This window comes from Mustela putorius, unplaced genomic scaffold, assembly GCF_011764305.1.
Source record: "Mustela putorius furo isolate JIRA1106 unplaced genomic scaffold, ASM1176430v1.1 tig00003901_pilon_pilon_pilon, whole genome shotgun sequence".
In the NCBI taxonomy this organism is placed as follows: Eukaryota; Metazoa; Chordata; class Mammalia; order Carnivora; family Mustelidae; genus Mustela; species Mustela putorius.
Genome location: NW_025422049.1, coordinates 561,063 through 578,549, shown reverse-complemented (window position 1 = coordinate 578,549; position 17,487 = coordinate 561,063). Strand labels below are relative to the sequence as shown.

General features: G+C 35.4%; 1 pseudogene; it reads left to right on the top strand.

The window, feature by feature from the left end:
- The first annotated feature begins 16,043 nt into the window (after positions 1-16,043).
- On the top strand, positions 16,044-17,105 carry LOC101674534 (annotated as a pseudogene).
- Positions 17,106-17,487: the final 382 nt, after the last annotated feature.

The window sequence follows — 17,487 nt, the reverse complement described above, 5'->3', positions numbered from 1 at the left end:
AGCTAAATACAACCCTGCTCAAAAATGTTTGGATCAACCAGGAAATCACAGAACTAAAACAATTCATGAAAACGATGAGAATGAGGACACATTGGTCCAAGACCTATGGGATACAGCAAAGACAGTTCTAAGGGTGGAATGCATAACAGTCCAAATTTCACTCAAATAAATTTAAAATCCAGAATAAACCAGCTTTCTTTACACCTTAAAGAACTGGAAAATCAACAACAAATTAATCCAACCCCACACACAAGAAGGGAAATAATCAAGATTAGAGCAGAAATAAATGAGACAGAAACTAGAGATGCAGTAGAACACATCTATGAAACTAGAAGCGAGTTCTTTGAATGAACCAATGAGATTGATAAACCACTGGCCAAACTAATACAAAAGAAAAGAGAGAGGATGCAAATGAATAAAATCATGAATGAAAGGGGAGAGATCATGACAAATGCTTAAGAAATAGAAACAATCATCAGAAATTATTATCAACAGCTATATGCCAAAAAGTTAAGCAACCTAGAAGAAATGGATGCATTCCTGGCAACCTATAAAGTTCCAAGACTGAATCAGGAAGAAATTGACAAATTGAATAGACCAATATCTAGTAATGAGATAGAAGCAGTGATCAAAAACCTCCCAAAAAATGAGAGTCCAAGAAATGATGGATTCCCTGGGGAATTCTATCAAACATTCAAAGAAGAAATAATATCTATTCCTTTTAAGTTCTTTAAAAAAATAGAAACAGAAGGGAAATTTCCAGACTCTTTCTATGAAGGCAGCATTACTCTGATCCCCAAACCAGGCAAAGACCCTATCAAAAAGGAGAATTTCAGACCAATATCCTTGAAAAATATGGATGTCAAGATTCTCAACAAGATCCTAGCTAATAGGATCCAAGATTATCCACCATGACCAGGTAAGTTTTATCCCTGGGATGCAAGTGTGGCTCAATATTTGCAAATCAACCAATGTGAAAGAACAAATCAATAAGAGAAGAGAGAAGAACGACATGGTCCTCTCAACTGATGCAGAAAAAGCATTTGACAAGATATTGTATCCGTTCCTGATTAACACTCTTCAACGTATGGGAATAGAGGGAACATTCCTCAACCTCATAAAATCTGCCTATGAAAATCTCACAAAGAATATCATTCTCAATGGAAAAAAGATGGCAGCCTTCCCTTTGAGAACAGGAACATGACAAGGATGCCCACTCTCACCTCTGTTGTTCAACATAGTACTAGAAGTCCTAGCAACAACAATCATACAAAAAAAAAAAAAAAAAAGTCAAGCAGAGAGGGTCAATTGTCATATGGTTTCACTTATTTGTGGAGCATAACAAATACCATGGAGGACATGAGGAGATAGAGATGAGAAGGGAGTTGGGGGAAATTGGAAGGGGAGGTGAACCATGAGAGATTATGGACTCTGAAAAACAATCTGAGGGTTTTGAAGGGGCGGGGGGAGGGAGGTCGGGGTACCAGGTGGTGGGTATTATAGAGGGCAAGGATGGCATGGAGCACTGGGTGTGGTGCAAAAATAATGAATACTGTTATGCTGAAAATAAATAAAAAATAAATTTAAAGAAATAAAAAATATTCAAATTTGCAGAGAAGTCAAACTGTCTCTCTTTGCAGATGACATGATACTTTATATGGAAAACCAAAAAATTCCACCTGAAATCTACTAGAAATCATACAGCAATTCAGAAATGTGGCAGGATATAAAGTCAATGTACAGAAATCACTTGCTTTATTATACACTAACAATGAAAATATATAAAGGGAAATTAAAGAATCAATTCCATTTACTATAGTACCAAGATCCATAAAATACCTGGGAATAAACCTGTAAAGAGGTAAAGGATCTGTACTCCAGGAACTACAGGGTACTCATGAAAGAAATTAAAGAAAACACAAAGTGATGGAAAAGCATTCCAGGCTCATGGATGGAAGAATAAACATTGTTAAAATGTCTATGCTGCCTAGAGCAATCTATACTTTCAATGTCATTCTTATCAGAATTCCACCAACATTTTTCAAAGATCTGGAACAAATAGTCCTAAAATTTGTATGGAATCAGAAAAGATCCCAAATTGATCAGGAAATGTTGAAAAAAAAAAAAAACTGAGGGCATCACGTATCCTGATTTCAAGTTTTACAACAAAGCTGTGATCACCAAGACAGCATGGTACTGGCACAAAAACAGACATACAGACCTGTGGAACAGGGTAGAAAACCCAGATATGGACCTGCAACTCTATGGTCCACTAATCTTTGACAAATCAGGAAAAAATATCCAGTGGATAAAAGACAGTCTTTTCAATAAATGGTGCTGGGAAAATGGGACGGTTATGTAAATAAGAATGAAACTTGACCATTCTTTTATGCCATACACAAAAATAAATTCGAAATGGATAGAAGACCTCAATGTGAGGTAGGAATCTATCAAAATTATAAGGGGGAACATAGGCAGTAACCTCTTCGACATCAGTCCCAACTTCTTTCAAGACAAGTCTCTAAAGGCAAAGGAAACAAAAGTGAAAATGAACTTTTGGGACTTCATCAAGATCAAAAGCTTCTGCACAGCAAAGGAAGTAGTCAAAAAAAAAAAAAACAAAAAAAACAAAAAAAAAATAGGCAACCCACGGAATGGGAGAAGATATTCACAAATGACACTACAGACAAAGGACTGATATCCAAGATCTATAAAGAACTCCTCAAACTCAACACACACAAAACAGATAATTATGTAATGAAATGGGCAGAAGATGTGAACAGACTCTTCTCCAAAGAAGACATACAAATGGCTAACAGACACATGAAAAAATGTTCATCATCATTAGCCATCAGAGAGATTCAAATCAAAACCACAATGAGATACAACCTTATACCAGTTAGAATGGCCAAAATTAACAAGACAAGAAACAACAAGTGCTGGAGAGGATGTGGAGAAAGGGGATCTCTTGGTGGGAATGCAAATTGTTGCAGCCACTTTGGAAAACAGTGTGGAGATTCCTTAAGAAATTAAAAATATAGGGCGCCTGGGTGGCTCAGTGGGTTAAGCTGCTGCCTTCGGCTCAGGTCATGATCTCAGGGTCCTGGGATCGAGTCCTGCATCGGGCTCTCTGCTCAGCGGGGAGCCTGCTTCCCTCTCTCTCTCTCTGCCTGCCTCTCTGTCTACTGTGATCTCTCTCTGTCAAATAAATAAATAAAATCTTTAAAAAAAAAAGAAATTAAAAATATAGCTTCCCTATGACCCTGCAATTGCACTACGGGTTTTTAACCCCAAAGATACAGATGCAGTGAACAAAAGGGCCATCTGTACCCCAATATTCATAGCACCAATGTCACAGTTGCCAAACTGTGCCAAACAAGCCAAGATGCCCTTCGACAGAGAAATGGATGAAGAGGATATGGTCAATAGATACACTGGAGTATTACTGAGCCATCAGAAAGGATGAATACCAACTTTTTTATCAACATGGACTGGACTGGAGGAGATTATGTTGAGTGAAATAAGTCAAGCAGAAAGAGTCAATTATCATATGGTTCACTTATTTGTTGAGCATAAGGAATAACACAGAGGACATTGGCTGAAGGAGAGGAGAAATAAGTTGGGGGAAATCAGAGGGAGAGGTAAACCATGAGAGAGTGTGGATTTCTGATAAACTTACAGTTTTTGAAGGGAGGAGGTGGTGGGAGGGCCTGGAGGTGGGTTTAAGGAGGGCATGTATTGCATGGAGTACTGGGTGTGGTGCATAAACAATGAATCTTGGAACACTGAATAAATAAAGTAAAATTTAAAAATGGAAAACCAAATAAAGAAAAAAGGAAATTAAAATGATAGGAAAGAAAACTTGTTTCCTCATTCCACTTTTAGATGTCTGTGCTAAGCTTTCCACATATGTGATATATATAATGAGAAAAGTGTACCATGCCAGTAGGGAAATTTTTTTTATTGTTTCATTTTGTTTTCTAATGCAACATTAAATTGGTAGCCTGAAAGATATAAGATATTCCTCATGTGTTTTTTTTTTTTTTTACTTTTCAAGGCAAAAATAAAATTTATTTTATTTTTTTATTTTTTCAGCATAACAGTATCCATTATTTTTGCACTACACCCAGTGCTCCATGCAATCCGTACCCTCTCCAATACCCACCCCCCCTTAAAAACCCTCAGATTGTTTTTCAGAGTTTATATTTGAACAGAAAAAAAAAGCAACAACAAAAAAAGATCAATTAATAGTATTTCCTCAAACTCTTCCAAAAAATAGACATGGAAAGAAAACTTCCAAACTCATCCTATAAGCATTACTTTGATTCCAAAACCAGACAAATCCTCCACTATAAATGAGAAATACAGGCCAATATCCCTGATGCATATGGATGCAAAAATTTTTGTTTTTAATTAATTTATTTATTTTAGAGATACAGAGAGCATGAACAGGAGGGGCAGAGGGAGAGAGACTCCCAAACAGATTCTCCACAGAGCAGGTATCTCCACATGAGGATTAATCCCAGGATGCTTAGATCATGACCTGAGCTGGAACAGTCAGATGCTTAACAGACTACACCACACGCCTGCACACAAAAATTCTTAATTAGATATTAGCAAATTGAATCTAACAGTACACTAAAAAAATTACTCACCATGATCAAATGGTATTTATTTCTGGGCTGCGAGGGTGGTTCAATAGTCACAAATCAATCAACATGATACACCACATTAATAAAAGAAAGGCTCAGAACCATATGATCCTCTCAATTATGCAGAAAAAGCATTTGACAAAATACAGCATCCACTCCTGATAAAAACCTTAAACAAAGTAGGGATTTAGGAAAGATATCTCAACATCATAAGGGCCATATTAGAAAATCCCAAAGCTAATACTATCCTAAATGGAGAAAAACAGAGAGATTTTTCCTCTACAGTTAGAAATAAGACACTGATTTCCATTCTCATCATTGTTTTTAACAGTACTGGAAGTTCTAGCCTCCACAATCAGACAACAACAAGAAATAAAGACTTCCAAATAAGAAAAGAAGAAGTCAACTTTCAGTATTCACAGATGACATGATACTCTATGTAGAAAACCTGATAGATTTCATCAAAAAATTTCTAGAACTGATATATGAATTCAGCAAAGTTGCAGGGTACAAAATCAAAGTATAGAAATCTGCCACATTTCTATACACAAATAATGAAGTAGGAGAAAGAGGAATCAAGGAAATTATTTAATTTAAAATTGCACCCAAAACATTAAGTTATCTAGACATAAACCTAACCAAAAGTGTAAAAAACCTGTACTCTGAAAACTATTCAGTGCTTATGAAAGAAATTGAAGATAATGCAAGGCTATGGAAAAACATTCCATGCTCGTGAATTGGAAGAATAAATATTGCTAAAATGTCTATTCTACCTGAAGCAATTTATGCATTTAATATAATACCTATCAAAATATTATGAGCATTTTTCAGAGTTAGAACAAACCATCATAAAATCTGCATGAAAGCAGAAGAGAGTCCAAATAGCCCAAACAATGCTGAAAAAGAAAAGAAAAGCTGGGAGCATCAAAATTCTGGATTCGAGCTATATTACAAAGCTGTAGTGATCAAGGCAGTATAGTACTCACACAAAAGCAGACACATACATTGATGGAACAGAATAGAAAATTTAGGAATGGAACCACAACTACACAGGCAACTAATCTCCAAAAAAGCAGGAAACAATATATCCAATGGAAAAAGACAACCTCTTCAACAAATGGTGTTAGGAAAACTGAACAGCAACATAGATAAGAATGAAATTAGACCACTTTCTTACACCACACACAAACATAAATTCAAAATGAGTGAAAGACCTAAGTGTGAGACAGGAAATAATCAAAATCCTAGAGGATAACATAGGCACCAACTCTTTGATATCAGTCATAATAAGTTCTCACTAGACATGACTCTGGTGGCAAAGGAGATAAAGTAAAAATAAACTATTGGGACTTCATCAAGATAAAAAACTTCTGCAGAAAAGCAAAAAATCAACAAAACTAAAAGGCAACCTATGGAGTGAGAGGAGATATTTGCAGGTGACATATCTGATAAAAGATTAGTACCCAAAATCTATAAAGAACTCCTTAAACCCAACACCCAAAAAACAAACATTCTAGTTTAAAAATGGACAGAAGACAGGAATAGTCATTTTTTTTTTCCAAATAAGACATCCAGAAGGCTAAGAGACACATGAAAAGATGCTCAACAACACTCATAATGAGGGAAATATAAATCAAAACCACGATGGGATATTACTCACACCTGTGAGAATGGCTAAGATTAACAACATTGGAAACAACAGTTGTTCTTAAGAATACAGAGAAAGCAGACCCCTCCTATACTGTTGGGGTGAATGCAAACTGGTGCAGCTACTCTGGAAAACAGTACAGAAGTTTCTCAAAAATTTAAAAATAAACTACCTTATCTAGCAATTGCACTACTATGTATTTATCCAAAGGGTACAAAAATACTGATATGAAGATACATATGTTCCCTGATGTTCACAACAGTATTATCAACAATAACCAAACTGTGGAAAGAGAAAATGTCCATCGGCTGATGAATGGATAAAGAGGAGGTGATAGATATAGATATAGATATAGATATAGATATATGAATAAAACTCTGCTCTCAAAAGGAATGAAATCTTGCCATTTCCAATGACATGGATGGAGTTAAAATGAATTATGCTAAGTGAAATAACTTAGAGAAAGACAAATACCATATGCTTTCATACGTATGTAGAATTTAAGAAACAAAGATGAATATAGGGAAAGGAGGAAAGAGGGAGAGAGGCAAACCATAAGAGACTCTTAACTATAGAGAACACACTGAAGGTTTATGGAGGGAGATGGGTGGAGTATGGGCTAAGTGGGTGATGGGTATTAAGGACGGCACTTGTTATGAAGTGCACTGGGTGTTATATGTAAGTGATGTAAGTGATGAATCCAATATCACACTGTATGTAAACTAGCTAGAATTTAAACAAAAATTTGAAACAAACAAACAAACACACACCAGAAAAAATACATCACAAGGTGTAACGAAAGGGAAAAAAATCCCAGTATGAAAAGAGAAAGCAACCATCAGGACCAATTCATCTATAACACAGACTTGATAATTATCAAAAAAGGAAGATAAACTATTATTACTATGTTAAGGACTCTAATGGAAAATAGACATTAAAAAAATCATGAAAGTAGGGGCGCCTGTGTGGCTCAGCGGGTTAAGCCACTGCCTTCGGCTCAGGTCATGATCTCAGGGTCCTGGGATCGAGTCCCGCATAGGGCTCTCTGCTCAGCAGGGAGCCTGCTTCCTCCTCTCTCTCTCTCTCTGCCTGCCTCTCTGTCTACTTGTGATCTCTCTCTGTCAAATAAATAAATAAAATCTTTTAAAAAAATCATGAAAGTAGAAATAAGGAAACTCGTAAAAAAATTTATAAATCAATCAAAGTACTGTAATGTGAACAAAAAAAAATTGCAGAGTAGAAGATTCTAAGGACCTATCCTTCCACAGAAACACTGAAGAAATGAGCAAAATCCTTCAGAATCAATTTTGTTGGATATTGAGTAATAGTCAAAAGATTGTAGCTTCCATTTGGACAATGAATGAGGTAATAGTTGACATGAATAGAGCAATAGAACTTTATGCCATTTGAATTTAATTTTGCTCAACCCTAGCCCTGGTGTGGCAGTAATTTTGAAGGTGGCAGTTTGTATTCCGTTTTTTTTATTCTTTTTTTTTTTTTTTTTGCAAATTTTTAAAGAGCTTGGCATTTATTAATTTATTAATTTTTTATCATTAGTTTTTTTTAGCATAACAGTATTCATTATTTTTTCACCACACCCAGTGCTCCATGCAATCCGTGTCCACCACCTGTTTCCCCAACCCCCCCCCACCACTTCAAACCCCTCAGATTGTTTTTCAGAGTCCATAGTCTCTCATGATTCACCTCCCCTTCCAATTTCCCCCAACTCCCTTCTCCTCTCTAACTCCCCATGGCAGTTTGCATTCCTGCTCAGGGTACCTGTATCTTGAAGCAGCAAAATAGACCTTATTTTCAAGTAACTGTGTTTGTCTGTTTGACCTCTCTGTGGTTTCCCCTCATTGACCTCTAAGAGGTGTTTGCCTTTGTTTCACCTCAATCAGAACTCTCTCATGAAAGAAAAGCAACTAAGTAATGTTCATCAAAAGTGGTGAAAGGAAATCAACAAACCCTTGTTGCCTGAATCAGGATATTAGAGTTGAGTCAAGCAACAGACATACCAAAAGCCTGAGAAGAAAAGCTGGGACGAGTATTACTTTGGGGGATATGAGCCTTAAAGCTCCTGAATTATTGGAGCATTTAGAAAACTGCATGCATTTCCATGGCTAGACGTGTGTTCTGAAAAGGACTGGGAAGATGCTAAGCCTTCATATCTGGTTTATTCTGAGGATAGCCATGAGCAGGAAGTGAAAGCTAAGACAGAATAAGAGTAGACCTGGCTATGTATTTAAGATGTACTCCAACAGAAAGCCAATCTGCAAAGATTGCATAAGTATTTTTGAAATTATCTTTTGTTCTTTTTTTACTCCATATTTTTCTTTTCAGAATTCCCTATTACACCACTAACTGAACACAAGCTAAAGAATAGAGACTTCAGAGATAATACATACTAAATAATGCAGTTTAAAAAAAAATAGGAAAGCAAATTAAAAAAAAAAAAAAAGGCAAGGACCAGGCACAACAACAACAATAGCCAGAGGAGGAGGGAATATTTGATTTCTAGGATTACCACATTATGTTATTTAAAATTTCCACCTTTTATGAAAGATTTATGAGTTTTCTAAAGAAAAAGAATGTTTGGTCCATTCACAGAAGGAACCATAAGATATTGGCCTTATGAGGCTAAGACTTCAAATAAACTTTCTTAAGCTCAGAGAGCTAAAAAAAAAAAAAAATCATGGATGAAGTAAATGGGATTAGCAAAACAATATCTAAACAAATAGAAAATATCAGTAAAAATAGAAATTATAGAAATTGAAAGAAATTAAGATAAAAAGTATAGTAGCTGAAATTTAAAAAATAGTGAATCAATTGAATAGCATACTTGAGAATGCAGGAAAAAAATCAGTGAACTTAAAAGTAAATTAAATGAGGGGTACATGGGTAGTTCAGTTGATTGAGCTTCTAATCCTTGGTTTCAGCTCAGGTCATGATCTTGGGGTCCATGGGATGGTGTACCACACTGAGCTCTGTGCTCAGCATGAAGTCTGCTTGTCTCTCTCCTGCTTCTCCTCCCACTCATATTATCTCTCTCTCTCATGAACAAATAAAATCTTTAAAAAAAAATAGGTTAATTGAAATTATCCAGTCAGAGGAATAGAAAGAAAATGGGCAGAGGATGGGCAGGAGGAAGAAGGGAAGAAGGAAGGTCTTAAAAGCTATGTGAAGAAATACTGGCCCAAACCTGCCAAAATATGATAAAATACATAAATCTACAAATTCAAGAAGTTCAGAGAACTTCAAGTAAGACAAAAACAGAGATATACAGCAAGATACATTATAATCAAATTGCTAAGAACCAAATATGAAGGAGAATTGTCTTTGAGAAACAACTTATTTACAGGAATCTTCAGTAAGATTAGCAATTTATCAACAGAAACCATAAAAGCAAGAGTGCACTAGGATAACATATTTACGGGGTGAAATAAACTTCAACAAGAATTCTAATCTCACAAAACTATACTTAAAAAATCAAGTAGAAATTAAGAAATTCCCAGATTAAAAAGAAAAAAAGCTGAACTATTTTTTTTGCATTTTAATTTTTTATTTTTTATAAACATATATTTTTATCCCCAGGGGTACAGGTCTGTGAATCAACAGGTTTACACACTTCACAGCACTCACCAAAGCACATACCCTCCCCAATGTCCATAATCCCACCCCCTTCTCCCAAACCCCCTTCCCCCAGCAACCCTCAGTTTGTTTTGTGAGATTAAGCGTCACTTATGGTTTGTCTCCCTCCCAATCCCATCTTGTTTCATTGATTCTTCTCCTACCCACTTAAGCCCCCATGTTGCATCACCACTTCCTCATATCAGGGAGATCATGTTAATAAATATCCCCTAAAAGAAATGCTAAGTGAAATAAGTCAAGCAGAGAATGTCAATTATCATATGGTTTCATTTATTTGTGGAACATAAGAAATAGCATGGAGGACATTAGGAAAAGGAAGGGAAAAATGAAGGGGGGGATTGGAGGGGGAGATGAGCCATGAGAGACTATGGACCCTAGGAGAAAAATATAAGGTTTTGGAAGGGAGGGGAGTGGAGTGATGTGTGAGCCTGGTGATGTGTATTAAGGAGGGCATGGATTGCCTGGGGCACTGGGTGTTATACACAAACACTGAATCATGGAACACTACATCAAAAACTAATGATGTACTGTATGGTGACTAACGTAACATAATAAAAAATTAAAATAAATAAAATTTTTAAAAATATTTAAGCTAAAAGTAAAGAACACTAAACATTAACTCAAAGCCATGAAGAGGAATTTTTAAAAAAAAGAAAACACTGGAAAAGTGTCTTTTGAGTACTTACTGAATAGTATTGAATTTAAAATATTATTATTGAATTTTGCATCATAACTCCTTTTCTTGAACCATTTAAAACATAAATTAATAAGATAATTATAAAACGATATTAATAGACACAAGATGTATAAAGATGTAATTTGTTACAGCAACAACGTGAAAGGAAAAGGATGGAGCTATATAAGAACTAGAGCGTATCATGCTTAGCGAAATAAGTCAAGCAGAGAAAGACAACTATCATATGATCTCCCTGATATGAGGAAGTGGTGATGCAACATGGAGGCTTAAGTGGGTAGAAGAATAAATGAAACAAGATGGGATTGGGAGGGAGACAAACCATAAGTGACTCTTAATCTCACAAAACAAACTGAGGGTTGCCGGGGGGAGGGGGTTTGGGAGAAGGGGGTGGGATTATGGACATTGGGGAGGGTATGTGATTTGGTGAGTGCTGTGAAGTGTGTAAACCTGGTGATTCACAGACCTGTACCCCTGGGGATAAAAATATATGTTTATAAAAATAAAAAAATTAAAAAAAAAAAAAAAAAAAAAAAAAAAAAAAAAAAAAAAAAAAAAAAAAGAACAGAATTTTTGTATATCATTGAAGTTCATCTTTCATTAATTGAAACAAAATTGTTATAAGTTTAACATGTTAATTATAATCTCTAGAAACAAAACAAATGAATAAAGAGGGAAAAAAGGGAGGGAGAGGCAAGCCAAGAAACATATTCTTTACTATAGAGAAAAATATGATGGTTACCAGATGGTAGGTGGATGTGGGATGGATTAAATAAGTGCTGGGGATTAAAGAATGTATTAGTTGTGGGAACACCAGATGTTATATAGAAGTGTTGAATCATTGTATTGTACACTTGAAGCCAATATTACTCTGTAAGTGAACTAACTGGAATGTAAATAGAACCTTTAAAAAATACAGAAAACAAAAACAAAATAATAAAACTAGTCTTTCTGTGTCAATAATTGGTATAAATTAAAATGAATTAAGCTCTCTAATCAAAAGACAGAGACTATAGTCCCAATAGTTTATTCTTGTTTTTATTTCAGTTGCAGGAAATAAAGGAGCCATATCTAGAAAAATGTTGTTATAGCCAACTTCAGAGAAATTACTCCCTTCCCTCCTAAGATTTTTATGGTTTCAATTCTTGTATTCAAGTCTGTAATACATTTGGGGTTGATTTTTGTGTATGGTGTAAGAAAGTGGTTCAGTTTCATTCTTTTGCATGTAGATGTCCACTTTTCCCAACACCATTTGTTGAAGAGACTTTTTCCCATTGCATAATCCTGCCTCTTTTGCTGAATATTAATTGACCATATAAGCATGGGTTTGTTCCATAGATCTCTATTCTATTCTATTAATCTATGTGCCCATTTTTGTGCCAGTACTATACCATTTTGATTACTGCAGCTTTATGATATAACTTGAAGTCTGAAATTATGTTACATCCAGGTTTGTTTTTCTTTTTCAAGATTGTTTTGGCTATACATAAAAATAAAATGCTTCTGTGCAGCAAAGGAAACAAATAATAAAATTAAAAGAAAATCTACTGAATGGGAGATGTATGTGCAAATGATATATCTGATAAATGGTTAGGATCCAAAATATATAAAGAATTTATACAACTCAACACCAAAAATCCACAAATAATCAGTTAAAAATAGCCAGAATACATGAACAGATATTTCTCTAAAGAAAATAGAGAGATGGTCAATTGACCCATGAAAAGATGCTCAACATCCCTCAGCATCAGGGGAATGCAAATCAAAACTGTAATGAAATATCACCTCACACCTGTAAGAATGGATAAAATAAAAAACAAAAGAACCAAGTTGCCTTTCAAAGGACGAATGGATAAGGAAGATGTGGTCCATATACACTATGGAGTATTATGCCTCCATCAGAAAGGACGAATACCCAACTTTTGTAGCAACATGGACGGGACTGGAAAAGATTATGCTGAGTGAAATAAGTCAAGCAGAGAGAGTCAATTATCATACGGTTTCACTTATTTGTGGAGCATAACAAATAGCATGGAGGACATGGGGAGATAGAGAGGAGAAGAGAGTTGGGGGAAATTGGTACGGGAGGTGAACCATGAGAGACTATGGACTCTGAAAAACAATCTGAGGGGTTTGAAGGGTGGGAGGTCAGGGTACCAGGTGGTGGGTATTATAGAGGGCACGGATTGCATGGAGCACTGGGTGTGGTGCAAAAAAAAATGAATATTGTTATGCTGAAAATAAAAAATAAATTAAAAAAAAAAGAAAAAAAATAAGTGTTGGTTAGAACGTAGAGAGAAGGGGTCCTTGTGCTGGGAATGCAAACTGGTATAGTCAGTATAGAAGACAACACAAAGGTTCCTCAAAAAGTTAAAAATAGAACTACCCAGTTTCAGTTATCACACTACTGGGTATTTGCCCAACAGTAATTCAAAGGGATACATGCACCCCTGTGTTCATTTCAGCATTATTTACAAATCACATGAATGGAATAAAGAAGATTTCAGGCATTAAAAAAAAGAATGAAATCTTGGGATTTGCAACAACATGGATGGAGCTAGAGATGATTATGCTGAGGGAAATAAGTCAGTCATTGAAATACAAGTACCATAAAATTCCACTCATATGTGTAATTTGAGAAACAAAACAATGGAAAAACAAGAGAAAGAGACAAACCAAGGAACAGACTCTTAAATATAGAGAACAAACTGATCATTACTGGGCGGGGGGGAGGCAGGTGGGGAGATAGGTAAAATAGGTAATGGGGATAAAAGAGTAGACGTATTGTTATGAGCACTTAGTAATGTATAGAATTGTTTTGTACACCTGAAACTAATATAACACCGAAATTAACTCTAATGGAATTAAAATAAAAATGATGTAAAAATTAAGTGGACATGTTATGAGAAAAATTAAATGAAATATCATATGTAGTGTTCTTTAAATATAGTTTGACACATAGTAGTTTCCCAGTAAATGATTGCTATGAAAACAACAAATACATAAAAAATATAGACTGGCAGAATGGGTAAAAGACCTATAATACAATTTTGTGAAGTTTAGATAGACTCATTTTAGGTCCAATAAATGAAATATATTACTTGAAAGATTGCAAAAAATTTCAATTAAAAACTTAAGACACAAAGAAGGATATTAAATAGTAATAGAATTGTATTTTTATCAAGAACATAAAAAATATGAACAAATAACGCCTAACAACTGAGTCCCCAAATATATGAAGAAAAAACTGCCATAAGTGAAGAGAAAAATACACAATTCTACAATAGTTGACTTCAACACTCCATTTTCAATAGTGCATAGAACAACCAGAAGATAAATAAAAGAAAAAGAAGACTTAATGCTATAAACCATGTATATCTAAAAGACTAAACCAAATACTATATCCCCCAACAGCTGAATATACTTTCAAGTTCACATGAAGCATTCTCCTAAACCACATGTTAGGCAATAACCAGCCTAAATAAATTTTAAAGTTTGAAATCATACAAAGTATATTTTGCAACTATAATCAAAGAAACAAAAAGAAAAAAAAAATCAATGACAGAATGAAAACTTTAAGATTCACAAGTATATACTTTGGCAATAACTTTTTAGATACAACATCAAAGATGTTATCCATCGAAGAAATAATTGATAAGCTTGACTTTATTAAAATTAAAACCTGTGTTGTGGAAGACAATATTAAGAGAATGAAAAGACAAGGCACAGACTAAGGTAAAATATATGCAAAACACATATCTGATAAAGGACTATTATCTAAGACATATGAAGCACTCTTAAAACTCAACAAAAAGAAAACAAATACCTCAATGAAAAATAAGCAAAAGTCCTGAATAGACACCTGCTTAAAAAATATAGATATGGCAAATAACCATTTTTTAAAAATGCTTCACATAATTTGTCATTGGGAAAATGCAAAGGAAAGCCACAATGAGATACCAGTACACACCTATTAGAATGGCCAAAATCCAAAGCACTGACAACACCAAATGCTGATGAGAATATGGTATAACAGAGCTCTCATTCATTATTGGTGGAAATGTAAAATAGTACAACCACTTTGAAAGAGAGTTTGAAATGAATACCATTATACTGAAAATAAAAAATAAATTAAAAAAGAAAGAAAAAAAAAGAAAGAGTTTGACAAATTATTGCAAAACTAAACATGTTCTTACTACACAATCCAGCAGTTGTACTCCTGAATACTTATCCAATGGAGTTGAAAACATACATGTGCACAAAACTTTGCACATAAAACTTTATAGCAACTTCATTCGTGATTGCCAAATCCTGTGAGCAACTAAGATGTCCTTCAGTATGTGAGTGGATAAATAAACTGGCCCATCCAGAAACTAGAAGAGCATTTCATGCTAAAAATATATGAGTTATCAATCTATGTACAGAAGATTTTTCGGATACTAAAACTATTCTGTATGGTACAACAATGGCTGATACATATCATTCAAAGTTTGTCAAAACCCATAGAATGTACAAAACCAAGAGTGAATCTCTATGTAAACCATGGACTTCGATTGAAATTTTTTCAATGTAGGTTTATTGATTATGACAAATGTACTACTGTGGTGCAGAATGTCAGAAGTAGAAGTGATTGAGGACAAAGTGGGAGACAGGGAAATATAAGTACTCTGTGTTTTCCATTTAATTTTCTGTGAACCTAAAATTACTCTAAAAATAAAGTTTCTAATTTAAAAAATCCAAATAAAGAAAATCTCATTAAATAAATGGTTCATTTGTGAATTATAACAAACATTTAAAGAAAAATTAACACCAATCCTACTCAAATTCTTCCAAAAACAAATGATTAGGGAGCACTTGCTAATCTATTCTATGAAGCTATATTTTCATAAAAGTTGAAGGACTCACATTTCATAGCCTTCTACAAAGTTATAGTAATCAAAACACTGTCGTGCTGGCATAAAGTTAGATGTATAGAACAATCGAATAGAATAGGAAATCTGAAAGGAAATAATATATCTATGGGTGATTGATTTTCAATAATGGTATCAAGACCATTAAATAGGAGAATTTTATCTTCAAAACCGTAAGATAATAACTGTGTATACACTTTGAAAAACATGGATTTATATCCCTCATTATACACAAATACAAAAATCACTCAGTTAAATCTATGAGAATGAGAGATATACTCCAGAAAGCTGGAGTATCTATGTTAATTTCAGACAAAACAGAATTCAGAGCAAAGAAAATTATCAGGAATAAAGAGGGACATTGCATAATGAGAAAGTGGTCAATTCTCCAAGAAGGCATAAAAATCTTATTTATGTGCCTAAAAACAGAGTGACAAATTATTAGAGGCAATCAAAAGACATTGAATGGCTGGAAAGATTTTTTAAACATGTACAAGGCTGGCTTCATAGCCCATGAAGAGCCCAGGGCTGTCTTCCTCTCCATTGTGGGGTATCCACGGTACCAAGGCATGAAGGTGGATATGGGCCAGAGGACTTCTACATGTTTGATGAGGCCCAGAGCAAGAGGGACTTCCTGACCCTGAAGTATCTTACTGAGTATAGTAATTGTCATTGGGAAACAATGGGAAACAATTGGGATGACATGGAGACCTGGCACCACACCTTCTACAATTAATTTCATGTGGCCCCAAGCAGCACCCCATGCTACTAACCAAGGTCATCCTGAACCCCAAGGCCAACTATGGAACGATGACACAGATCATGTTTGAGACCTTCAGTATCCCAGTCATGTAGGTGGCCATCCAGAACATGCTGTCCCTGTACTCTTCTTGCTATGCCACTGACATTGTGATGATCTTTGATGACTAGGCCACCCACACTGTGCTTATGTACAAGGGGATACACCCTTATCCATGCCATCCTGCATCTGGAACTGGCTGGCTGGGACCTGATGGACTACCTCATAGAGATCCTCACGGAGCATGACTACAGCTTCACCACCACTGTTGAGCAGGAAATCATGTGTGACATCAAGGAGAAATTGTGCTGTATTTCCCTGGACTTTGAGCAGGAGTTGGCTACCGTGACTTCCAGCTCCTTCCTGGAGAAGAGTTAAGAGGTGCCAGATGGACAGATCGTGACCATTGGCAATGTGCAGTTATATTCCTCCTAGCTAGATACTCTTCCAGCCGACCTTCCTGAGCATGGAATCCTGTGGTATCCATAAAACTATCTTCAATTCCATCATGAGGTGTGATGGAAACATCCATAAGGACCTCAATACCAACAAGGTTCGGTCTGGTGGGACCACCATATACCCTAGCCTCACTGACAGGATGCAGAAGATCATTGCCTTGGCACCTAGCACAATGAAGATCAAGATTATCACACCCCCTGAATACAAGTACTCTGTGTGGATCCCTAGCTTCATTCTGGGCTTACTATCCACCTTCCAGCAGATATGGATAAGCAAGCAGGATTACAAGTAAGGCCACTTCATTATCCAGTGCAAATGCTTTTAGGCAGACTGTTACTTTAATCACAACTTTTCTTAACAAAACCTAACTTGTTCAGAGAATGAGATGAGATTGGCATGGCTTCATTTGTTTTGGTCTTTGATTTATTTTAGATTTCTTTTTGTGGGTTTTTTTGTTTGTTTGTTTGTTTTGGAGATTTACTCAGGATTTAAAGACTAGAACAGTGACGGTGACAGCAGGTGGTTAGGGAGAGCATCTCCAAAGTCCTACACTGTGACCAAGGGCTTTGGACATTTTTTTAAATTTTTTTTTCAGTGTTCCAAGATTCATTGTTTATGCACCACACCCAGTGTTCCATGCAATACATACCCTCCTTAATACCCATCACCAGACT